This window comes from Pinus tabuliformis, chromosome 1_2 (assembly GCF_031772625.1).
Source record: "Pinus tabuliformis cultivar Carrire ecotype Pingquan chromosome 1_2, CPIR1, whole genome shotgun sequence".
Lineage (NCBI taxonomy): Eukaryota > Viridiplantae > Streptophyta > Pinopsida > Pinales > Pinaceae > Pinus > Pinus tabuliformis.
Window position 1 is genome coordinate 587066786 of NC_142298.1, and position 26743 is coordinate 587093528.

A 26743-nucleotide genomic window follows, 5' to 3' on the forward strand; every position below is an offset into this window, starting at 1 on the left:
GTGCTCACCAAAACAAGATATCTACAACAAATACATAATAAGATATTAAAATCAATATACAATTTCAACTGGAGAATTGAATGCAATAATTAATCATAATATGAAACATACTTGTTTTTTAGTTTTGTTATATAAAGGGGGATAATCCATTTTGCATTTCATGTATCCATAATTTTCATGGATTGACCAACAAATGCGCTTTAATTGTTTAAATTTGTATTTATACCATAACTCAAAGCATGGCCATGCTCAAACTCAGAAAACAAAACATCCAACCAAAAACAAAGAAAATTTGCAAATATCCCCTTTGCACATCACCTCTCCTACAATGTGTTGTTCTCGGCTAAAAGGAAAAAAAGTGGGTTGAATAAGCTTAAAATATACACACAATTAGTAATGATAAACATATTTCAGTTGAATAAGCTTAAAATATACACACAATTAGTAATGATAAACATATTTCAAAACAAATAATTATTCATAATAGAAAACGCACCTGCCCTAGAGTTTGTTTTATAACGATGGACACTCTCTTTTGTATTCCACTTGTTCGTGCTCATCAAAACAAGCCATCTACAACAAATACAAAATAAGATATTAGAAACATTATATAAGTTAAACTAAAGAGTCAAACGTAATAACTAATCCTCATAAGAGACAGCTTTCCTTAAGAATATTATATAAAAGAGGGAGTCCATTTTGTATTTCTTGTATTCATGCTCAATGGAACAAGCCATTTGCACTAGATATACAATAAAATATTAGATTTCTAATAGAATTTAAACTAGAGAGTTTGAAGGTATGAATCTTTCATGCAACTTAGTTCGAATCTAGTTATATTCTATGCTATATCACAAAAAAATATAAATTTTATAAACTAGATGTACTTCTACTACAAGTAATAGAAACAATGTTTTCATAAGATGTAAATTTTTCGGGAAACGAATCTAAGCATATCTAAACATATTGAACGTCTAGAAACCCAAGGTCCACAAGGTAGTAGTGTTGTATGTTAGCATGATGGTTGATTGGTTGAAGGGTCAGTATGCTTGTCTGCTCGACCTTACCCACCTCCTCTACAAGGCACGTTGTGTGGGGGTGTGCATGTGATGTGGAGCAAGAACACATATGCTGCACCATCCTAGACACTGCAACTATAGTCATTCACTGCACAAAGTAATATTATATATGAGATCACAAATAAACCACGAGAGAAAATGAATAACAAATATACAAAGCGACAAATTAATCGTACACATACATGTTAGCCCTTGGCTAATGTTATATTAGCAACAACCATGAACAATAAGCCTTGAAATTGTGAACCTCAATATAGCATTTCCCTTTTTTCTGTGTCGAAGTTCTTGGAAAATCTCAAACCTCACACCCATTAACAAGATCCTACTACCCTGAAGGCATGACAAAAGGATAAATCGGTTTGCAAAAAACAAATATTTTAGTTGATTAAAGGACAATATTCTTATGTAGGAAAAAAATATGGCTTACTAATCATCCAAGTTGTGTTGTGTTGGTAGAATGTCTAGGATATCTTCACCTTGACCTTCATAGACTATACAATTGTGGTGGCTCACTACACAATTTAGATTGATATAGTTGTGTGAGACCACATATAAAACATATTATAAATTGAAAGGCAAGCAAATGGATTCACAAATGAGCGAAAGATAATTGTGAGTGAAATGCATTGCATATAGTTAAGGTGATTCACCTTCATTTATGAAATGATAAGCTCCATCTTATCTTTTTTATTTTCTCTCCTTGTTGCCTTCCTTTCCTATTGCACATCCAATAAACAAAACCAAGACCAAACTACAAGAAATGAGAAAAAAACATAAAACGAAGCTAAACAAGTACAACAAAAAGCATGACTATGCTCAAACTCAACCAAAAAAAAACATGTAGACAATAACAAGCAAAAATATCAAATTTCCCCCTTGCACATTATCTCGACTGCAATATCCTCTCCTCAGCTATGTTAACGCTCGAATTTGCCCCAGGCTGAGGAAGGCAAAACTCAAGGCAACATCAAACCACGCTCAGCCTCGTAGCTAGCCCTACGAGGACGGGAGAGGGCTCTCTCCGGGTCAATCTCGGAAAAATATAATCAATGAGGCTCGAGATGACTGAAATTGTAACTAATATTAGGCTAGATATTAAGTGCAGGGTTTTAAAGGTGATTTTTTGGGGTTTTTGTTGAATCAAAGGGAAAGGCAATTTTGGGTGCGGGGATGAGACAGTTTCTGCAGAGGTCTGATTGGAGCAAGGTAGGCAATTTCTTGATGCCTTAAAATCTAATGAGGTGAGTAGATCAGACAGGTGAGGAGCTAAGGGGAGCAAGAAAACCTCAAGAGTTCTCCTTAAACAGATGAAAACATAGGATATCAAACAAACTTAAAGGCAGAGCATTACAGATTATGAATTCTATCTTAACACTTCATTTGTTCAATTGCAGAAGATGAGAGAAGGAAAATGATACACATAACAAACTTACAAGTACTGAAAGAAGCACACCATCAAGACATAAAGCCACAATAATTCCAAACAGTGCTGCAAAACCCTGGTCTTTCCTTTGCCAAAATGCTGAAGTAAAATGTACAATAAAGTCTCAACACCTTTTCCCCAAGAGTCCAACCATGAAAATGACTAAGAAAATACATAATATAGGCAATCCAACCCATTCCCTTGCCTCTAGGGGTCGAGCTCATCATCCTAGGAGTTGTTTCAACCAATTCTAAACAAAGCACTACAATCTAGGCAGTCAAAACAACTTGCCTCTATAAGGTAGGAAACTGATTCATTCATTTAATTTTCACTTTTTAGTGAATGAATCTTCTAGAACTAGTAATAAAGTGTCAAAATTACATCATGTTTCATTAATTACATCAAGAGGAGTGAAAAATAACATCACAAGTCAAAACTTGTCAAACTGGCTTCGTTTCCTGAGCTGAAGATGAAAATTGTGCCAAAAAACCCTGATGCATCGCGCGCCTTTCCACCTGCTTTTGGGGCACTTCCTGGCATCCAAATTGAGCTCAAGATAGCTCGTTGGAAAGGTCTGGATGTCTACTTTCCAACCCAAGTGGAATTTTCAATTTTGGTGTCCATTTTCCCCTCCAAAAGTGCATTCTCCCAAGGCTTCTTCCTGTGTGTCCAAAAAGGGGCAGTGAGGTCATTTTTTGCATATGTTTTGACCTTTTGGGGACCCAAACCTTGATGAAATGCCTTGGAAATAGCTGAGCATGTATATTTCATCATGAAAAATCCAAAAATTCAAACCATTTGTGATTTGGACCTCCCAATCTTATGGGTCGCGCGCTACGCATTGAGCCAAAAAACATGTTTTTAGAGCCAAAAATTCAAAATTGACAAAATTTTCTCCAAATTCCTTGAAATTTGGGCTGGGGGTCCCCAATCAAGTACCATGCTCATCCAAAGAGGCTTCGGCCAAAATCCAAAGACGATCAAGCTCCTTTTGTCTTTTTTGCTTCTTGACCGCTTTCTTCAATTTTGCCTTAAGACTCCTAATTCGCGCCTTGCAAACTAGGTTCCGGACCTTGTAATGCATAGCCATGTGTTTCAATAATGCATTGTCTCTATTGGCCTTTTTCAGCCGTTCCTCCAAGTAGATGTTGACCCTCTCGAGATTAGCTTCTCGATCCTCATTTACCTGTTGCTCTAGAGAGGTGAACTCAATTTCTCTATGTTGGGCAGCTTGGCGATTCTCACGGATGTTCTGTAGCTCTATGATCACGTGCTGGTCCTCAAGCTGTTTATTCCGCTGCTCTAGATACCTGATATATTGGGTCTTCTTTGATTCTGAAGTTGTCTCATCATCATGAATAGTAACGAAACTTGATGGCTCACCTGAAGGCCTCTCCTCATGCTTGGGCTTCTTGCCCTTATCCTGTACCTGCGGTGCTGTTGTCGAAAGCAAGGCCCCTTCCACACAAGGTGGAGATAACACTCGCTGTGCTGATGAAGTCAACGAGACCCCTTCCACCCCGAGTGGAGATAGTACTCGTCGTGTAGATGCAAATAATGCCCTGTGACCTCGCTGGTATGTCACATATGGAGGAGCACTTATATTCTCAGTCTCGGGACTGCCTGGCTGGTGTGAAGGTGCTCCCTCATCATGAACTATCTCGGGAGGTGACTGTAATGCTGCAAAGTAATCACGGGAGATGAAATCTTCCCAAGTAATGCCCTGTTGTGCCAACTGATGCATCACTACGATTTTAATCAATGCATAATGATATATGCTCTTATGCTAATGTGCTGGGCTCTTCCTTTGTACTAAAGGCACCATCCTCTCTATATTGTTACACATGAAAAATAGAATGTTCATCATACATACCCTTGTGAAATGCATCAACAAACGAACATGGTACGCATATAGACGTGAGAATCTGCCCTCGCAACTGAAATATCGGATGATGAGTTTCATCAATGGTGCATACTCATCCCTTAGGAATCTGAAAGGAAAAACTGCACTCAAATGTCTTATATACCCGGGCTTGATATATGGCTCATAGTAGAATCTGTCTAACTGCTGGCGTTTACTCCATTCCTCCCCTACATTTGGTATCCCAGTGGCCTGAGCAATAGTCTTGGGTGACAAGGTGAAATTCACTCCGGCAAGGTTTACATGACCATCCTGCAAATGTAGAACAAATAAAAGAACTAGTTCCCGATGATGCTGGATTTGTGAGATCATCTCACGGTATTGGAAACATGATTGACACCGAAAACAATCCATTGCAAGTGGGCAAGCTTGCAATTGGGCCAAAGAAGTAGGCTACTCCCTGACATGCTGACCACTTTTGCCACTTCTGCGAGACCTCCGTGGCACATTTGGCACATTTACCTCCGGTGTAGAATCACTATCATACTCCTGCTCATAGACTGACTGGGTCTCTGACATGTCTTTGAAAACAAGATAACTGGAACATATATGCTGATGTATAAACTGCGTGCACAATTACCTGTAAACTATTCTTTTGCTCTAAAAATGCTGTGACCAAGGGGACACAAATGCACAAGGGAATATTAGGAAAGGGGAAACATTAGGGAATTTGGAAATAAAAACAAGGGACTTAGAGAAGGGAAGGGAAATGATAAGGATAATGTGTTTTATAATAGAGGTGAGGGACTTAGGATTTTGAGGGATTATAGTGTAGGATGAAGGACGGAATTAATGGGGAGAATAAGGGTGAATTTGGGAATGGGAAACAAAGGGAAAGGGATAAATAATGACAACCTTGGTTACACTCTGTTTTTGAAACCCTTACAACAATTTTTGCATTCAAACCCTACAACAATCTCATTGACAAGGAGGGATCTCCACTTAGATTTCAAAGGCAAACATATCATGAAACATTACATTTATCTTTCAAAAACCAAGCACAAGTGATAGATGTGAGCCTACCTGCAATTTTGTGCAGAGAGGAGGCGAGTTCATGCACTTCTAACCAAATTTCGGGCTTAAAACCGCAGTGCGCCGCGCGCCTTACCCAACGCGTCACGTGCCTCTTATGCGCCGCGCGCCTTACCCAACACGTCGCACGCCTCTTATGTGTCGCGCGCGTGTATTTTTGCACTACAATTTCTTTCCTGATGCGCCGCACGCTCCTGATGCGTCGCGCGCCTAATCCAACGCGTCGCGCGCCCCTGAAACTGCTCCAACTTCCTTACAAATTCACAACTTCACTTTGGAACGATGCTTTTCACTCTTGGCATGCAAAATGAGTTGAAAATGTCATGAAATATCTTTATAAAGACTCCCTTTTGATTTTTGCTTGGTCCATGACCCATTTTGTAATGTTTTGTCGTTGACACTTTTTCAGGATTAATAGACTTCTGACCTTTTTGGTTTCCTCCTTAAATTTGGTTGAAATAATGATTTTCTTTGCAATTCTTTGCACGTATAGTTGTGATATGATCTGGAAAAGGAGACCAAAAATGGTGAATACATACCTATTTTGTGACTCAACATATGTCATGTGCAATTTCTTGAATTTCTTACATAACACATTAATTGTACCAAAAGTTTAATTTTGCCAACAATGTGGGTTTTAAGGGTACCATGGCATGTGGAACATGTGACACATCAAGATCACCAAAATCCAATTCAACATTAGCAAACTAAACACATTGAGCTACACATATACTTCATCGAAAATCTTATTCAAGATCATGTTCTTGAAGTGTTATTTTTCCCTATAAATGATCATGTTGTAGACATTATCATGAAGCCTCTTATTAAAGTGAAGTTTTCCAAACTTCAATCTACATTAGGAGTTAAAAGAAGTTGTCATTAATGTGGGATAGTCTCTAATGCTTCTTTCCTTCTCCTATTGTGTCATCATTGTAGATCCTTCAATCCTATCCCAAGTTGTTCCTGATTGGGTTGGGACTTTTATACATTTACAAAATAATCAATATCTACTTGGTCTAATGTATCTTTAGCAAAGTGTGCTTTCCATATTATACATTAGTATGCATTTGTAGACATATAATCTAATGGTCACTAATGTTCGAAACATAAAGTGATATGATGATTCATCTTATTTTTGTTACTAAAAATTATATTGATCCATGGCTTAACACCCAATTGGTCCATGATATCTATTTAAAGAGCATAGAAAATCATTTGTTGATGATTGATTGCTAGAAAATCATATGTAAAATTCTTTCCTTTTGCATTAAATTATTTCCTCAAGTGGTTGCATTGGCTATCGTTGTGGATTTTTGAACACACTTTGAGGATTTTAACCACATAATACACTAGTGTAATGATATTTGATCTATTGGTCTAAGTGCTTTCTTAAGTTGTGCGTATGGAAATGACCTATTTGTTAAAAATAACGGCTAAAACTCATAACACCCAACCTCTTTGAGACTTACATGAAATAACCTATACCCCCAACATATTTACCTTTATTCTATATAATGCCTAAACCCTATAACTTATATATTCAAGATGCTTTAACATATAAAAATCCTAATGCCAATGAGCATTACAACCCCTAAAATTGTTATCAACCCTAACCTATAAACTGAATGTATTATATAAATCCTAACTATAATAACCCTTAACTGACCCATTTATCCCCTAAACTATATAAATCCTATCACACCTAACCAATGTAACTCCTTCCTATATCTATAACTATTAAATACTCAATCCTGGGAATTATGACATATTGAAGATATTGTTATTATTCATTTAGGAGAAATGTGAAGAGTTGTAGGTGAATAGGAATAGTCATTATACATCTTCGAAGATGAAACCATATGCCATATCTCAATGTATTTATATGTGGCTCACATTGAAAAAATCAATTCTGGCATGAAGTTATTCAAATATTGTAAATGGTGATAAAACCTTGGTGGTTTTAACTAATTCAATGGTTTTTCCTACTCATTGCTTCCTCTTTCAATAATTTGTTTGTTGCATACTCCCGATAGCGTTTTTTGTTCTCCCTCAAATGGCCTTGCACTGATATTGTTTGGAAAGGGCCTGGGTATGAATTTAGAGCTAGTGATTTTTCTCACCATGACAACATTCACATTTTTATCTCTTCCAATAGATTAAAGGTAATCTATAGTACATGAAACATATAAAAATAAGTCCCTCTCATTTTCACATCTATAACCCTTATTAATAGGAGTACAACGTCCTTTGAATACATCCAAGTGGGGCATTTTTATGTTTTTGGAGTATCCTAGAATTGAAGCTTGTGTCATGGATTCCAAAGATGATATATCTTGTTAGCTAGAGTTGCACATGAAACATGAATTTTGAAATAACATGACTCGGGGTAGGCATAATACAAAAAATCTAGAAACATTTCTTTCACGAACCTTGCAAGGGCCTCAGGGTAAATGATATTCTCGTTCTTGTTCTTGTTCTTGTTCTTGTTCTTTCCTCAGCATAAACTTATGTTGTAGATGAGAGATATTATCAATCTACTCAGTAGATTGACTCATGGATGTTACATTTATAGTGCTCACATCAATAGAGAAACCCTAAACCTAATCTAATTATCACATGTCCAACCATCCCTCGCTTCATGGAAACCCTTGGTTGTTGATTTATTTTTTGCCCTTGGAGATACAACAACATGTTGGAGAAGATAGAATGATGGTGATTCCATGATTTTTTATGCCTACATATGAAGCATTAGAGATAGCACATTAGTGAACATAGTGGGAGATATCATATTCCATTACATCCATTACATAGATTATTATTGTATTGTGGAGATCATGGGGAAGGAAGTTATATTGTGAGTAGTTGTTGGTCGAAATTTGTTGATTTATGGTTTGTATAGAGGTTGGATATGTATATTATGATTAAAATCAAATATTTATTTGACATTGATTAACATTTTTAAGTGATTGTGTCGAAGGAACTTAGCTCGAGTGGTATGGAACATGTTTCATGTCCCCAACTGTGTGGGTTTAAGTATTCGAAGACACGTTGTAAACTAGCCCTTGTGGAATTTATGAAATAGTTGTTCTACTTGGTGAAATAGTGACAACGATATGTAGAAGTTACTAATTCCACTAAGTGGATTTTACCCATTCCCGTTAAAAAATAAATAAATAAAATTAATTGATTGTGTTTATGAAAATGCAGCCTCTTGTCTTAATTGTTGGTGTGATGCTCAATGGAAAATAAAATTGTCTAGAATGGTCAAGAAAGAATAACTATACTCTTATCTTCAATTATCTTTGAGATAGAATTTGTGGTGGGGATACTTCACCTATCAAACCTAAGGAAAAAAAAAATAGCTTGCAATATGGATGAATAAAGATAAGAAAGCATATGTATTGATTGTTTCTTTTGTAAATGAAGAGGTGAGTTTTCACATCAAATATATTAAAAATTCTTAGGGTGCTTTGAAGAAGTTGAAATATTTGTACGTTTCACATTTATAGTTGGAGCTAATCTGATGGATATATATATTGCTCTCATAATATTCATCAAGGTTGTCTACCCCACATATTCTTACTTCTTAAATCACTTCAAGCTAGTGTCCAATTAAAGTCCCTTAACTTTGACTCTTTGGTGGAGAAAATTTCAAAATATGAGAAAACTTTTGAAAATAATATAGTTAAGCTTAGGGGTAATTAGAGATTTTTTTCAGTGATCTAACTTGCATATAGTGGTCCCGATGGTTAATTTTAGCTTTCTCCATTGACAACAGCCCATAGATGCCTCATATATTATGTTCAATTCACTCATTTTTTGGTGATAGTGACCAAACACATATGAGGCGCATTATCCATTGTTTCATATGAAGTGCCATTATGTTTGGTATATTTGGGATGTAAGTAGTGATAATGGGTTTAATAAGAAAATGAATCATGATGCTTGAAAGTTATGGCTTTTTCCTTGTTTCACATTAGTGGTCATCATATGTATTCTAGTCAAGTGTTACCACTCTTGGGGGGAGTGGTACTACCAAGGGGCCTCAATAAGGCTAACATGTCCATATCCTTTCCATTCTTAACATACTTCATTTGCTTCCTCTCCATTGTCATTTCTTTTGGGTTGGTTGTTACATGTACCCCAAAAAGGTACATACTTCATATACCCATGAGAAGAATGGGCTTGGATGCCTGAGATTGATGCATTTGTATAGAAATAGAGAAAAATATTGATATAAGTTTCAAAATGCAAAAGAAAAATTAAAGGGATATTAATGAAAACCAAAATCCGATGAAATCTTTGTTAGTTTTTGTAGCATCAGATGTGTTCTACCCACGAAAATTGGTGGAGAGGCTAGAATACATGAGATCTCCAAGACCTAGAAATAGTTTCTAGAAATTCCACCTAGAAGTGACTTAATTAGATTATTAACGAATTTTTTAATGTTTCCTAAGTCTAAACTTAGGAAATTTTGTTAATTAAATAGTATTAATTAAGTCAAGGTTAGAATCATCTAGAAACTCACACGAATCGATTCCAAGATGATCCTAGCCATTGATTAAGTTTAATATTGGTTTTTGGAGCTCCAACAGTGGATTATAAGAGGAAGTTGATGGGAACTTGGAGAACACACTTGAGAACACCAAAAATTCGATTTCCTTGGCAAATCGATTTCCAGAGTAGCAACAGTCAGTTGTCGGAGAGTCAGAGATCGAAGCACTAAGTGAGGAGCAGGGAAAATGAGTTGGGGGGAGATTTCCCAGATCCAAAAAGGCAACAATGACAGAAGTGATCCACTCAGAAGCAGTCCAGAGACTAATGCATAACAGTTCGATTTAGCTAAGGAGGAGGTCGATTCAGTTTCCAGAGGTTGGGAAAGTCTTTCAAAGTGTCGGAGAGTCACTTCCAGCAACAAAGGCAGGTTAGACGACTTGCTTAGAGGAAGATTCAAGTCACACGTGTGGGAGACAGTGCAGAGGCAACACAGAAGGGATCACACTAGGGTTTGGATGACAAATTTTCTCTAGAATCTAGTGTCGAGATTACTTGTGGGGTGAGATAATTTTCTCTCTAATTATTTTTGTCAAATACTTGCTGATTGGATTTCTAGATGGGCATCCATAGATTGTACTCAGATTTCACTACTGCATAATAAAATAGAACCCCATCTATTGCACCAGTTTTCCCACATTGGGTTTTTCCTGGGACTTTTGTCCAAAATCAATGATGTTATTTTTATGTGTGTTTCCTAGTATTTTCTCAGTTCCAATGCTATTTATTTCCGCAATTTTTATTTATGAAGGTTGTAGTGTGTTTATTTCGATGTTATCGTAACAATAAACTGAATAATTAATTTATCAGTTAGAAGAAATAATACCAGTTGTTGGAATAGGATTCTAGTTTTCATAATTTTCACATGGTATCAGAGCGTAAGTGATCAACTGGAAGCTCAAAAGTGAAGGAAATAATTTCACTACTTAGAAGGAGTAGCAGGAAACACAGTTCATTGCCAGGTAGGCCAAATTTCTTGGGTAAGTTTGATTTTTCAATGCAGGAGGCAGAAAAAGTTTCAATTTCCCATATCAGTGATTCCAACAAGCAGAGGGAGCAGCATTAGCTCATTTTTTTGTTAAGAAGATTCTTGGTTGGACACAGAGGATTTTTCTACAAGTTGCAAAAGCAGAATCCACATCGGGAGGAAGAGATAAGCACACACAGTAGAGGGAAAACTTTCCTCAGGGAACTTCGAGCCTCGAAAGTTCAAATTTCTAGTTGCAAATTGACTGTAGCAGCTTATAGGACCACACATTCTAGAAGGGAGTGTGAATAGCAGAGTAGCAGCCGAGCACAGGGAAAGAATGAGTTTTCAACTTGATTAGAGATGGCCACAACTGGGATGAGAGATCATGATAAGTTGGAGGGTTCCTCCAACTATGTCATCTGGAAGGCCAGGATGTCCTTGATGTTGAATGAATATGGCCTGAAGCTCTACATAGATAGCATTGTGGTAGTTCCCCAGGATGCAGATCAAATAAAGGAATATTGTAAGGAATTTGAAAAGCTGAAGTTGATACTGGATGGAGTTCAGGACCATATAGTTTCACACATAGTTGGAAAGGATATTGCCAAAGATATGCGGGACGCTCTCGCCATGCTATATCAGGGCACTTCCGAGTAGCGAAATATGTTCTTGGAGGAGAAGTTGAGATGCATCAGGATGGAGAAAGGGGAAGTCATAAATCCCTTTCTCACCAAGATTCACGAGGTCTGGGACCAACTTTCAGTTGTTGGGGCAATGCCTCAACCAATAGAGCTAGTGAGGTTGGCAATGAATAATGTCTCTGAGGAGTGGAAAATATTTGTCCAAAGAATATTGGGTAGATACAAGCTACCCAAATGGGACAAGATGTGGTCAGACTTGCAGCTGGGGAAGTTGAGGCAAGCTCTGTTAAAGAGCTACATCAATAGTAGCAGTAGCAGTGGATCGAAGGTGGTGAAGGAGGAGGATAATGTGGCCCTCTCATCGAAGAGTCCTAGTTAGGGTCAGGGGGAGTAAGAAAGAAGAAGAAGGACCTATCAAAGGTAAAATGCTTCAGGTGTGGTGAGCTCAGTCACTATAGCACGCAGTGTCCTCTTAGGAAGAAGGACAAGTTGGAGAAGCAGGACCAGTAGGCAGCTTCTGCAGAGATCAAGAGCTTGTCCTCCAGTTTGGAGGAAGACTTCGCGATGTTCGTAGATATACCTCCAAGAGTGAAGTGGGGAGATTTGGTACTGTATTCCCAAAGAACTAGAGAGATATGGCAAGGTCCTTAAGGAGTCCACCTCATGGATCGGCACCTTGATACGAGGGCCTATAATATAAAATAGCAGGATGGATCAATGGCAGTTGGTGTAGTCAGTTCTAGAGTGACAGTTGTAGACTAGTTGCAGTCAGATGCTGGAGAGCGTAGTGCACAGTTGGCAACAGTGCAGAGTGGCACCATGTAGAGTCAGCAGCAGTGGATATTCTTGAGAGGCAGTGCAGAGACTAGCAGAAGTCAAGACTCGGGAGACATATGCATCATACTAAACACAATTGATTTAGTATTTTGGATGCTTTTCAGTTGCAGCAGCAACAAACTTGCAGTGTAGATGCAATGTTGGCAGCAGTACAGTAGGGTCAGCAACAACATAGATGCAACATCAAATTTGTATTGTGGTTGGTGGGCAGTGGCAGGTAGTCACAGTAGCCAGACATTAGCAGCGTAACAGAGATGATACAAAGATAGAGTGTTGTGGAAGAGTGTGCAACACTAGAACACATTCCTCGCTAAGAGGGATTGATAGTTTTTGTAGCATTGGAGGTGTTCTAGCCACGAAATTTGGTGGAGATGCTAGAATACATGAGATATCCAAGACCCATAAATCATTTCTGGAAATTCGGCCTAGAAGTGACTTAATTAGATTATTAACCATTTTTTTAATGTTTCCTAAGTCTAAACTTAGTAAAACTGGTTAATTAATCAATATTACTTACGTCAAGGTGAGAATCATCTAAAAACTCACACAGATCGATTCCAAGATTATCCTATCCATCGATTAAGTTTTAATCTTGGTTGTTGGAGCTCCAATAGTGGATTATAAGAGGAAGTCAATGGGCACTCTGAGAACACACTTGAGAACACCAAAAATTCGATTTCCTTGGCAGATCGATTTCCAGAATAGAACAGTCAGTTGCTAAAGAGCCAAAGATCGAAGCAATGAGTGAAGGAAAGGGACAGTGATTCAGGAGGATATTTTCCATATCCAGAGAGGTAGCATCAAGTGACATAAGTGATCCACATGGAAGCAGCATAGAGACTATGCAAAGCAATTCGATTTAGCTGAGGAGGAGGCCAATTCTGTTTCCACAGGTCGGGAAAGTCTTAGTAAGTGTCGGTTAGTCACTTTCAGTAGCAAAGGCAGGGTAGATGGATTTCTCAAAGGCATATTCAAGCCACATGTGTGAGATACAATGCAGAGGCAGAACATAAGGGCTCACGTTAGGGTTTGGACGACCAATTTTCTGTAGAAGTCAATGTCAAGATTACTTAAGGGGCGAGAGAATTTTCTCTCTAATTATTTCTGACAGATACTTTCTGATTAGATTTCTAGTTGGGCATCCATAGATTGTACTTATATTTCACTGCTACATAATAAAATAAAACCCTCATATCCTGCACCAATTTTCCCACATTGGGTTTTTCAAGGGACTTTTATCCAAAAACAACGGTGTTATTTTTATGTGTGTGTGCTAGTATTTTCTCAGTTCCAGTGCTATTTATTTCCACGTTTTTTATTTGTGAAGGTTGCAGTGTGTTTATTTCAATGTTGTCGTAACAATAAACTGAATAATTAAATTATCATTTAGAAAAATAAAATCAGTTGCTGCAATAGGATTCCAGTTTTCTACCCTCTCACTATGACGCCATCACCCCAAGTCTTAATGTAATGAGATGCATAAATAAGGAAATGACTTAATTAATTAATTTCAACCTCTATGCAATGAAATCCATATACATCAAAAGAGGACATGCAAAGAAAAAAGAAAAAGGAAAAGGAAAGAAAGGGGTGGAAACACACATTGTCAAAGAAGGGGTAATTCAATGCATGAAGCTCTCCTTCTACAAAGGCACTCTTGGGTATGAATATCACACATGGCTTTACATGTAAAAGACACCTTTGCCACGAAGTAAACCCTTAGCCATACCATTTCATTCATGCTTACTCCTTGAATGTTTTCTTGGGAAATACTTTAATTCCTCAATATTGGCACACCTAATAAGGTTCTATGATGGTGCTCCCATTTCAAAACTTGGAAAATTGCAGAAAGTCATAAGCTAGTGTAAAGTTCAAAAAAGATATCAAATGTGATCTACTTAGTGGATTTTACATTAAAACATTACTCACTTTTTATGTCACATTATCTATTGTACACATATTGGTTTATCTCATTTGACTCTTAGAGATCCTACTTGTTGGTGCTTGCATAGACATGGGACACTAATGCTCTTCTTTCATAGTCCATTGATAATGTTGCATGCCTTTTGGAGGGTGTTGGACCTATTGATGACATGTTGGCTTGCTCGCATGTCCTAGCCATCAATGATGGATATTATACCCTTGATGATGGATCTTATACCTTATATGATGGACATTGCACTTATTGATAATATGGCTACCCCCTAGAAGTGAAACAATACACCTTGGAGATGAGTTGTTATTTCTACACCATGATGTGGCATTTGGATGATGGATGTGGAACCTTACATGATGATGGGGCATTTGGATGATGACATCACACCTTTTGAATCTTGATGTGACCTTTTTTAATAAAGTGTTGTGACTTTTGGTGTAGGGCCCCTAGATGTAACCCAAAAATTTCACCCCTTTTTTAATAAATAATTTAAACTAAATATCTAACATATAAATTTAAAAATACAAATACAAATAAATAAATTTCAATCCTATTCAATATATCCGTGTATAAATATAAATCGTTTCTACAAGTGTATTCAATGGATACAAAAATATCAAGAGAATTTTATCCATGCATGTTTTCTTAGTTTCACCAGGATTCAGGAGGTCCAAGACCAACTTGCAGTTGTTGGGGCAACGCCTCAACCAACAGAGCTAGTGAGGTTGGCACTGAATAATGTCTCTGAGGAGTGGAAAGTATTTTTCCAAAGCGTATTGGTTAGAGACAAGCTACCAAAATGGGACAGGATGTGGTCAAACTTGCAGCAGGAGGAGTTGAGGCGAGCTATGTTAAAGAGCTCCATCAATAGCAGCAGTAACAGCGGATCGAAGGTGGTGAAGGAGGAGGAGAATGTGGCCCTCGCATCGAAGGGTCCCAGTCAGGGGCATGGGGGGTAAGAAAGAAGAAGAAGGACTTGTCAAAGGTAAAATGCTTCAGGTGTGGTGAGCTCGGTCACTACATCACGCAGTGTCCTCTCAGGAAGAAGGATAAGTCGAAGAAGCAAGACCAACAGGCAGCTTCTGCAGAGATCAACAGGTTGTCCTCCAAGTTGGAGGAAGACTTCGCGATGTTCGTAGATATACCTCCAAGAGTGAGGTGGGGAGATTTGGTGTTGTATTCCTAGAGAACTATAGAGATATGGCAGGGTCCTTGAGGAGTCCACCTCATGGATCAGTACCTTGCTACGAGGGCCTATAATACACAATAACATGATGGATCAGTGGAAGTTGGTGTAGTTAGTTCTAGAGTGACAGTTGCAGTCAGATGTTGGAGAGCGTAGTGCATAGTTGGCAATAGTGTAGAGTGGCACCATGTAGAGTTAGCAACAACGCATATTCTTCAGAGACAGTGCAGAGACTAGTAGAAGTCAAGAATCGGGAGACAAACACATCATACTAAACACAATTGATTCAGTATTTTGGATGCTTTTCAGTTGCAATTGCAGTGCAAATGCAATGTTAGCAACCGTACATCAAGGTCAGCAGCAACATAGATGCAACATCAGAGTTGTGTTGTCATTGGTGGGCAGTGCTAGGTATTCACAGTAGTCAGACATCAGCAACGTAACAAAGATGATACAAACACAAAGTGTTGTGGAAGAGTGTTCTGCACTAGAACACATTCCTCGTTAAGAGGGATTGTTAGTTTTTGTAGCATCGGATGTGTTCTAGCCACGAAATTTGGTGGAAAGGCTAGAATACATGAGATCTCCAAGACCCAGAAATCGTTTTTGGAAATTCCGCCTAGAAGTGACTTAATTAGATTATTAACCAATTTTTTAATGTTTCCAAAGTCTAAACATTGTAAAATTGGTTAATTAATCAGTATTAATTAAGTCAAGGTGATAATCATCTACAAACTCACACAAATCGATTCCAAGATGATCCTAGTTATCGATTAAGTTTTAATCTTGGTTGTTGGAGCTCCAATAGTGGATTATAAGAGGAATTTGATGGGCACTTGGAGAACACACTTGAGAACACCAGAAATTCAATTTCCTTGGCAGATCGATTTCCATAGTAGCAGCAATCAGTTGTCAGAGAGCCAAATATCGAAGCAGTGAGTGAGGGGAAGGGAAAATGAGTCGGGAGGAGATTTTCCATATCGGGAGAGGCAACACCAAGTGACAGAAGTGATCCACGTGGAAGCAGCACAAAGACTTCGTAAAGTTCTACTCAAAGTAGTTCGATTTAGCTGAGGAGGAGGCTGATTTTGTTTCCACAGGTTGGGAAAGTATTCAGAAGTGTCGGAGAGTCACTTTCAATAGCATAGGAAGGCTAGATGGCTTTCTCAGAGGTAGATTAGAGCCACACATGTGAGAGACAATGCAGAGGCATTACATAATGGCTCACGTTGGGGTTTGGATGACCAGTTTTCTGTAGAAGTCAGTGTCGATATTTCTTGTGGGGCGAGAGAATTTTCTCTCTAATTATTTATGTCAGATACTTGTTGAATGGATTTCCAGTTGGGCATCCATAGATTGTACTCAGATTTCACTGCTACATAATAAAATAAAACCCTCATATGTTGCACCGATTTTCCCACATTGGTTTTTTCCGAGGACTTTTGTCCAAAAACAACAGTGTTATTTTTATGTGTGTGTGCTAGTATTTTCTCAATTCCAATGCTATTTATTTCCGCAGTTTTAATTTGTGAAGGTTGCAGTGTCTTTATTTTGATGTTGTCGTAATAATAAACTCAATAATTAATTTATCATTTAAAAGAAATAATATCAGTTGCTGCAATAGGATTCCAGTTTTTAGAATTTTCACAAGCTTGAGCTCTACCCTCTCACTATGAGGCCATCACCCCAAGTCTTAATGTAATGAGATGCATAACTAAGGAAAGGACTTAATAAATTGATTCCAACCTCTATGCAATGAAATCCATATACATAAAAAGGGGACTTGCAAAGAAAAAATAAAAAGAAAAAGGAAAGAAAGGGGTGGAAACACACATTGTCAAAGAAGGAGTAATTCAATGCATGAAGCTCTCCTTCTACAAAGGCACTCCTGGGTATGAATATCACACATGGCCTTACATGTAAAAGACACATTTTCCACGAAGTAAACCCTTAGTCATACCATTTCATTCACGCTTACACCTTGAATTCTTTCTTGGGAAATACTTTAATTCCTCAATATTGGCACACCTAATAGGGTTCTATGATGGTCCTCCCGTTTCAAAACTTGGTGAATTGCAGAAATTCATAAGCTAGTGTGAAGTTCAAAAAAGATATCAAATGTGATCTACTTAGTGGCTTTTAAATTAAAACATGACTCACTTTTTATGTCACATTATCTATTGTACACATATTGGTTTATCTCATTTGACTCTTAGAGCTCCTACTTGTTGGTGCTTGCATAGACATGGGACACTAATGCTCTTCTTTCATAGTCCATTGATAATGTTGCATGCCTTTTGGAGGGTGTTGGACCTATTGATGACATGTTGGCTTGCTCAGATGTCCTAGGCATCAATGATGGATATTATACCCTTGATGATGGATGTTATACCTTATATGATGGACATTGCACTTATTGATAATATGGCTACCCCCTAGAGGTGAAACAATACACCTTGGAGATGAGTTGTTATTTCTACACCATGATGTGGCATTTGGATGATGGATGTGGAACATTACATGATGATGGGGCATTTGGATGATGACATCACACCTTTTGAATCTTGATGTGACCTTTTGGAATAAAGTGTTGTGACTTTTGGTGTAGGGTCCCTAGATGTAACCCAAAAATTTCACCCCTTCTTTTATAAATAATTTAAACTAAATATCTAACATATAATTTTAAAAATACAAATACAAATAAATAAATTTCAATCCTATTCAATATATCCATCTATAGATATAAATCATTTCTACAAGTGTGTTCAATGGATACAACAATATCAAGAGAATTTTATCCATGCATTTTTTCTTAGTTTCACCAGGATTCAAGAGGTCCGGGACCAACTTGCAATTGTTGGGGCAACGCCTCAACCAACAAAGCTAGTGAGGTTGGCACTGAATAATGTATCTGAGGAGTGGCAAGTATTTTTCCAAAGCATATTGGTTAGAGACATGCTATCAAAATGGGACATGATGTGGTCAAACTTGCAGCAAGAGGAGTTGAGGTGAGATCTGTTAAAGAGCTCCATCAGTAGCAACAATAATAGTGGATCGAAGGTGGTGAAGGAGGAGGAGAATGTGGCCCTTGCATCGAAGGGTCCCAGTCATGGCCAGGGGGAGTAAGAAAGAAGAAGAAGGACTTGTTAAAGGTAAAATTCTTCAGGTGTGGTGAGCTCGGTCACTACAGCACGTAGTATCCTCTCAGGAAGAAGGACAAGTCAGAAAAGCAGGACCATCTGGCAGCTTTTGCAGAGATCGACAGGTTGTCCTCGAGGTTGGAGGAAGACTTCATGATGTTTGCAAATATACCTCCAAGAGTGAGGTGGGGAGATTTGGTACTGCATTCCCATAGAACTATAGAGATATGGTAGGGTCCTTGAGTAGTACACCTCATGGATCAGTACCTCGCTACGAGGGCCTACAATATACAATAGTAGGATGGATCAGAGGCAATTGTTGTAGTCAGTTCTAGAGTGACAGTTGCAGACTAGCTGTAGTCAGATGCTGGAGAGCGTAGTGCACAGTTGGAAACAGTGCAAAGTGGCACCATGTAGAGTCAGCAGCAGCGCATATTCTTCAGAGAAAGTGTAGAGACTAGTAGAAGTCAAGACTCAGGAGACAAATGCATCATACTGAACACAATTGATTCAGTATTTTGGATGCTTTTCAGTTGCAGATGTTGCAGTTGTAGCAAAAACAAAGTTGTAGTGCAGATGAAATGTTGGCAGTGGTACATCAGGGTCAACAGCCAAACAGATGGAGCATCAGATTTGTGTTGTGGTTGGTGGGAAGTGGTAGGTAGTCACAGTAGCCAGACATCAACATTGTAATAGAGATGATACAAAGACAGAGTGTTATGGAAGAGTGTGCAACACTAGAACACATTCCACGCTAAAAGGGATTGTTATTTTTTGTAGCATCGAATGTGTTCTAGCCACGAAATTTGGTGGATAGGCTAGAATACATGAGATCTCCAAGACCTAGAAATATTTTATGGAAATTTCACCTAGAAGTGAATTAATTAGATTATTAACCAATTTTTTTATGTTTCCATAGTCTACACTTAGTAAAACTGGTTAATTAATCAGTATTAATTAAGTCGAGGTGAGAATCATCTAGAAACTCACACAAATCGATTCCAAGATGATCCTAGCCATCGATTAAGTTTTAATCTTGGTCGTTGGATCTCCAACAATGGATTATAAGAAGAATTCGATGGGAACTTGGAGAACACACTTGAGAACACCAAAAATTTGATTTCCTTGGTAGATCAATTTCCAGAGTAGCAGCAGTTAGTTGTTGGAGAGCCAAATATCGAAGTAGTGAGTGAGGGGAAGGGACAGTGAGTCGAGAGGAGATTTTCCATATCCAGAGAGGCAGCAGAAAGTGACAGAAGTGATCCACATGGAAGCAGCACAAAGGCTGCACAAAGGTCTACGCAAAGCAGTTCGATTTAGCTGAGGAGGAGGCCGATTCTATTTCTATAGGCTGGGAAATTCTTCGAAAGTGTCGAAGAGTAACCTTCAGTAGCAGAGGAAGGCTAGATGGCTTTCTCAGAGGAAAATTCGAGCCACACGTGTGAGAGACAATGCAGAGGCAACACATAAGGGCTCGCGTTGGGGTTTGGACGACCAATTTTATGTAGAAGTCAGTGTCTAGAATTCTTGTGGGGCAAGAGAATTTTCTCTCTAAATATTTATGTCAGATACTTGTTGATTGGACTGTCAGTTGGGCTTCCATAGATTATAGTCAGATTTCACTGCTACATAATAAAATAAAAACCTCATATGCTGCACGGATTTTCCCGCATTGGATTTTTCCGGGGACTTTTTTCCAAAAACAACGGTGTTATTTTTATGTGTGTGTCCTAGTATTTTCTCAATTCCAGTGCTATTTATTTCTGTAAATTTTATTTGTGAAGGTTTCAATGTGTTTATTTCGATTTTTCCGTAACAATAAACTAAATAATTAATTTATCACTTAGAAGAACTAATACCAGTTGTTACTGTTGATGAGGTAAATCCCCTCTACGGATAGAGGCGATCCCTGCTAGCCCAGCAAGGGTCTAGCAACAATCAAACAATGCTGCTATGCATGTTCCTAATTACAATTAAACAAGAGGTAAAGAGCACCTACTTGGATTCCAGCGCTGTCGTTTGACGAAGAGATGTTGCCTTCGCTCCTTCGCTTTGGCTGGGCACAATCCTCCGCGATCTCCGCGAATAGATACCTGCACACACGAAGAGGAAACAAACGCAAGCGTGAAATCTAGTAAAAGCAACCATACATCAGTCATAAAAGATGTAATTCACATTTAACCATTGCAAGTACAAATGAGAATGGAACAATAATAGCAGTCATCTATTATTAATCAGAATAGAGAAGAGTACAACCAAATGTTCTGACGTCGGTAACCTTCTCAGGAGGGGCCAATCAGCATGTATCTCAAGCATTCACCTTTGAGGATGATTCTCCCAAGACAAACAACTCTCTCTCACATACAAGCAACACAAAACAACCTTCCCTAAGCAATCAATCACTTCCACACCTAGCACACCAAATACCTATAGTAGCAGCAATCTGAGCACTATAAGCTCTATACAATCCAAGCTATGTCTAACTAGCTGCTCATGGTAATGGTGGAAGTATATGTAGGAGAAGGAGCCTCCTAAAAGGGTGGAAGGATGAGCTTATCTTCAAGGGAAGTGGTTGCAAAGGGTCGAACAGACATGCCAGAGAAGGGAGTCGACATTCACAAAGCTAACAACCAAGCCTGGAGTTATCTGGAAGGCTGGTTGTTTGAACAAATTCGCCCAAACTGGATCAGCGCGGATTATGAGGAAACTGACGCGATGTCGCCGCGTCCACATAACTAGGACAGTCATGTCAGCGCGGAAGAACACGGGAAAGGCGCGCTGGCGACCAGCGCGGAAAAGTGATGTCCTTCCGAGCTGGCAGCGCGCGGGATACACTATGGAGCGCCAATCATCGCGGGTATTTTTCAAACAGACGCGCTGATGAACAAAACTTTAGGAAAATGGGTTTTTTTGGGCCAGTTCAGAAGGCATGAAGCTTAGTGATTGGCACAGCAGGGTGACTGACAGGAAGGCAGTGACAAATTACTGTGTAACAGATGCCCCCTAAAGCATGAAGATCGAGAGAGTGGGAGGGGTGAAATGCTTTACAACACACGCCGAACTGGAACATCACCAGGAAGGACCGAAATATCTCTGATAATCAAGTACATGCAGTCGAGGCATGGGCGCAGCCATCCAAAAGACATGCGAAAAGGTCTGTGGAATGGACGCAGCCACCCAGCTAAAGAGACCATAATAATGATAAGGTATGGTCGCAGCCATCCATGAAGACTCAGGTATGGGCGCAGCCATCCATCAATGAGTCATGTAATGATCATCCACAAAATCGCAACCTGGACCATAAACAGACAGGGATCCAGGGTCTTGCGCTCCGTCCCGATCCGAACAAAGTACAAGTTCAAGCATGTGAATACATGGGTTGAAGTCGAACGTGCATGAACATCGTCTGATTACCAGTCAATGATGAAAACTGTTAACAGACGCGAGAGGTACCACCAATAATGACAATGGCCCTCAAGGTACTATAGGTACAATCCGCGGCATGTGAATCAATGAGCTGGTGTCAAACACCCACGGAATCATTCGATCGGAGGCCAATGATGTAAACCTCGCGTCGAACACGAAGAACCTGCCATTAGGGCATGCAGGCTCTAAGGCACCTGAAGGGAGTCTCTAAGTCACCTTCCCGGATCACGAGCTGAAGTCGACAGGAAGTGACCTTGATCGAAGGTGGGCCATAATGATTCCCACATCATCGATGCGAGACAGAGGAAAAAAACGATTTGTGTGAGATAGCAGATGAGGTTGTATTATTGCAGAGGTCAACTTCTCTTGAACATATCGGCGGCACTGTAGCGGGTTTGGCAGTATTTGACATCAAATGAGCAGAGGGTATAGTAATGATGGCAATGGGCAGACGAGAGGTCGAATAAGATAACCCAAACCCACGGAGGCCAGTGAAAAACAAGATGAGATGGTCCCACCCAGACACGAAGCAGAAGAGTGCCATGTTCAAGAGCGACATACTGCCGACACGACTATGATTACAGTTCCATTTTCCCCACCATTTCTGGCAGGTACCCCGGTTATTTTTGGATGACAAGCTTGACGGGGATAGCATATGCTCGAAGAGTGTCATTTCGACAATATCCGATGTCATCAAGTGTTTAACGAGCCTGACAAAGGAAAAACTCGGCGTCTTTTCTTGTTTAGAGAGCCTGAAAAGACAGCAGAAAAGAAGACTCCAGGGGGGTCCTTTTTCGTACAGTTGTGTCTCTCGAGCCCGAAAAAGTATAAAACAATGCTCGAAAGAACCGCCCGACCATTACGATCGAGGAGTACTTTTCGTAAATAGTGCTTTTGACCCGAAAAAGTAAAAAAGCGGTCGAAAACACGTCGTTTTAGGGCCAATAACGAGTGCGAAACGACAAACACCCGGCAATCTTTTTAAGTTACACGGTCGGAAAAAGAGCTTAAAATGACCGCCTCTCGTTCCCTTTAACGAGCTGAAAGGAGGCTCGGCCATCTTTTCTTGTTTTATGTCGGAAAAGAGCTCAAAGACGACATTGTTGGGACCAAGTGATTTTAGGACCATGATGATTTTCACCTTTTATTCGAACCTGCACAAGAGCACTACCCGCATAAATCCATTCGGTATGTGTAAAAAAACATATTAAAACATGCATTTGATAAATCTAGGGCTAAATTTATGGCAAAAGATGGTAGAAACCCAAAAATATGGATATTTATGAGTTTTTACTATAAATAGGGGGGGGTGAAAGATCATTTTTACCATTTTACCATTTTGGGACGTGAAGGACGTGGAGAAGCCAGAAAGTTGACGGAGTGATTTCCAGCCCATACGGACACCATTTCGCGAGCCGCTTCTTCCAGGTAGGTTCTCCTCTCCTCGCCCTGCATTTTGATTATATTTGGTAGAATTTTAGCGGTTGAATTTGCCCAATCGGGCGAATTCTTGGTGCATGGATGCGCTCTCGGTCAGCGCGGATATCCCACACGGGTCCGCGCTGGCCGAATTAGGACAAAACGTGACCAACTTCGGGTCAGCGTGGAAAACCCGTGTTCTTCCGCGCTGACCTCGAAAAATAACGAAGGGCTGCCATGACCAGCGCGGCTGTTTTTAAAACAGCCGCGCTGGCGCGGAAAGAATTTTTTGTTTCAATTTGAACGTGAAAAATCCTATGCCAGCACTTCTAATTTCTTTTCATGGTTTGTGCAGGACGTAATGGCTTTCCAATGGCAGGAAAGAGTGCACGATGTCGAAGATATTGCTGCTTGGGCCAATGTGGATTGCTGCAATGCCATGCGGGCTTGCGGTTTTATGAAATTTTTCCTCACACCTCGCCTAAGAGCTCAGCATGATCTTCTCGAGCTACTGATCAGGGCATGGAACCCGGTGGATATGAAATTCACTATCCGGGGCCAGGATATCGAATTTGACCACATGGATATCTTCTTTTTGACTGGGTTGTCACGCCGGGGTGCGAGGCCCATCATAGAGGGACAGCGACCTGGCGGCGGTCCTCTAGATGATCTCATGGCTCGAGTATGCCCGAAGGCTGAGAAGACGAGGAGTGGGAAAGTAGCAATCCCCACAGTGGGAAACATAGTCCTTCGCACCATCCTGTTCATGGTGACCCGGGCAGCGGGAAGCATGGCCAACCACGAGGCTTCAAAGACCCACCTCATGCTAGCTCTTGATTGCCTTGAGCCTACAGTGTTTGATTGGTGCACAGCAATGACCAACAACATGAAAAGGCAGTTGAGCAATTGTCGTCGCGGGGAGACGAAACAGTTCGGCTACGGGTCTATCCTGGTCCTGCTCATTCTAAAGCGAGTGCCAGCCATGCGACTGCAGACGATGGCCGTGGATGCTCCTAGGGATCCTCGGGAGACGAGGGCCACACGATGGGCTCGCATCATGCCACGCGGAGGTGGCGGCCGGCCACATTCCTGGGGGACACTCTTCCGGGACTGGCTAGATCAGCAGGTTGTCTTCGTGGAGGACTGGCCATACGCGGGTATGGATTTCCGCAATGACCCTGATATGGTGCTGCCCCCAGGGGAACAGTGGGATGATGCAGGTATAACCCTTGACTTTTTGAGTTTTGTAATGTTTTTGAATTTTTCATGTACATGTCCTAATAAATGTCATGGTATGCAGATGTGGGGCCCACTAGACCGATTGGCCTGGCTGCCACGGCACGGAGAGAAGGACAGGGGGCCGGGGCTTTGGCCTTAGTCCCTCCAGGGGTTGACACATCAGAGACTGTGGCTCGCAACCTTGAGGGGTTGCTGGAGGGAGTGCCTGACTACCAGGGGGTCGAAGAGGTCCCCTTACAGCATCAGATCCATACAGTGGGGGTGGAACCCAGGGTGCACCGTCTTCTGAGGCGGGTAGCACGAGCAGCTGTGTACTACAGAGAGCATCATCCAGCTGAATAGTCAACTAGGTTTTATTTCCACTTTTGTTTTGAGACATATGACTCAGATGTACTGAGATTTTGGACATGCACACTTATTTTTGAGCGTCTCAGTGCGCCACACGATATATACATATATACATACCGGTTTTTGGATGGATCATTGTTACATGTGATAATGTTTTGTTTATGTTATGCAATTGTTCAGTACAACTGTGATCTTATGTATGAATTTGCACGACACATGACCCATGTATTTTATATTTTTAAACAAGCTTAAAGGCACACACATGCACACTATGCTTGAAATGATTTATTTACATATGCTTTACTCTATTATGCTTTCTATGTCTTCTTGTATGATGTTATCTGTTCCGCAAATGTCTGTCTAACACATGATTTGCCAATGCATCAGTCAATGTGTTTAATCGTCTCGGAATATGCTGATATGTAATATAATCAAAGTTCCATTCCAACAATCTTACACGTAGGTACAACCTTAGTATGCATTGGTCTCTGACGGAATATCGCCCGTTAAGTTGATGGACGACCAGCTGGGAGTCCAGGTTCACCACTAATTCTCAGATGTCGAGGTCAACCGCTTCGGCAAGTAATTCAATTACAGCACTGTATTCGGCAACATTGTTAGTGGTACGACCTAGGCAGACACCCTGAAGGTCTAACAATTCTCCGTGAGGATCGTAGATCACCCACGCCGCAGATGACAAATTGCAAGTGCTGCGGCAGGCGCCATCAGCGAAACCAACATAGGGTGCACTAGACATCTGCACAAGAAAAAGAGAGCACAATAAGAGGCAAAACACGCTTTCACACCAAGGCAAAAACGAAAACATGCACAACACACAAAACACACGTATATACAAAGTGAGTGCGCGAAGTTATGCATAATATTTCTTCAGATACAGCCCGTTGCGGGGCTTGTCAAGAGGATTTCCTTCATAATCAATCAACTCATATGCGCCCTTTTGCAAAACTCTTTTCACGATGCAGGGACCTAACCACATAGATTCGAGTTTCCCTGCCCCCATCTTATCCTTAGCTTGATCGTAGAGCAGTACTAAATCTCCCTCAACAAAGGAACGAGGATGAATATTCTGGTCGAAGTGAGCCTTGACTCTCTTCGTCTGCGCTTCGATAGCCAGAGAAGCCAGACGACGAGTCTCGTCTAATCGTTCTAGGTAAAGAAGCCGTTCCTCCACCGGAGTGTTGTTGGGGAGTAACTCGACAGCTAATTTTAATGAAGGAATCTCGCATTCGACGGGAAGGGTAGCCTCCAGTCCATAAACCAACTGGAAAGGAGTGAAACCGGTGGCATCCTTCACAGAAGTCCGGTAGGCCCACAAGGCTGGGAAAAGCATAAGGTGCCAGTTAGACTTGTGCATATTGACGGTGCGCTGAAGCATAGTGATCAAAACTTTGTTCACGGCTTCAACTTGACCGTTAGATTGTGGATAGTACGGTGACGAACTATCTTGGCGCAAGCCTAGTTGGGTCGTTAGCTCCGTCATCATATGATTTCGGAAATGCTTTCCATGATCTGTAACGATAGCCTGAGGGACTCCGAAACAAGTAATAACATGATTGAATAAAAACTGCGCC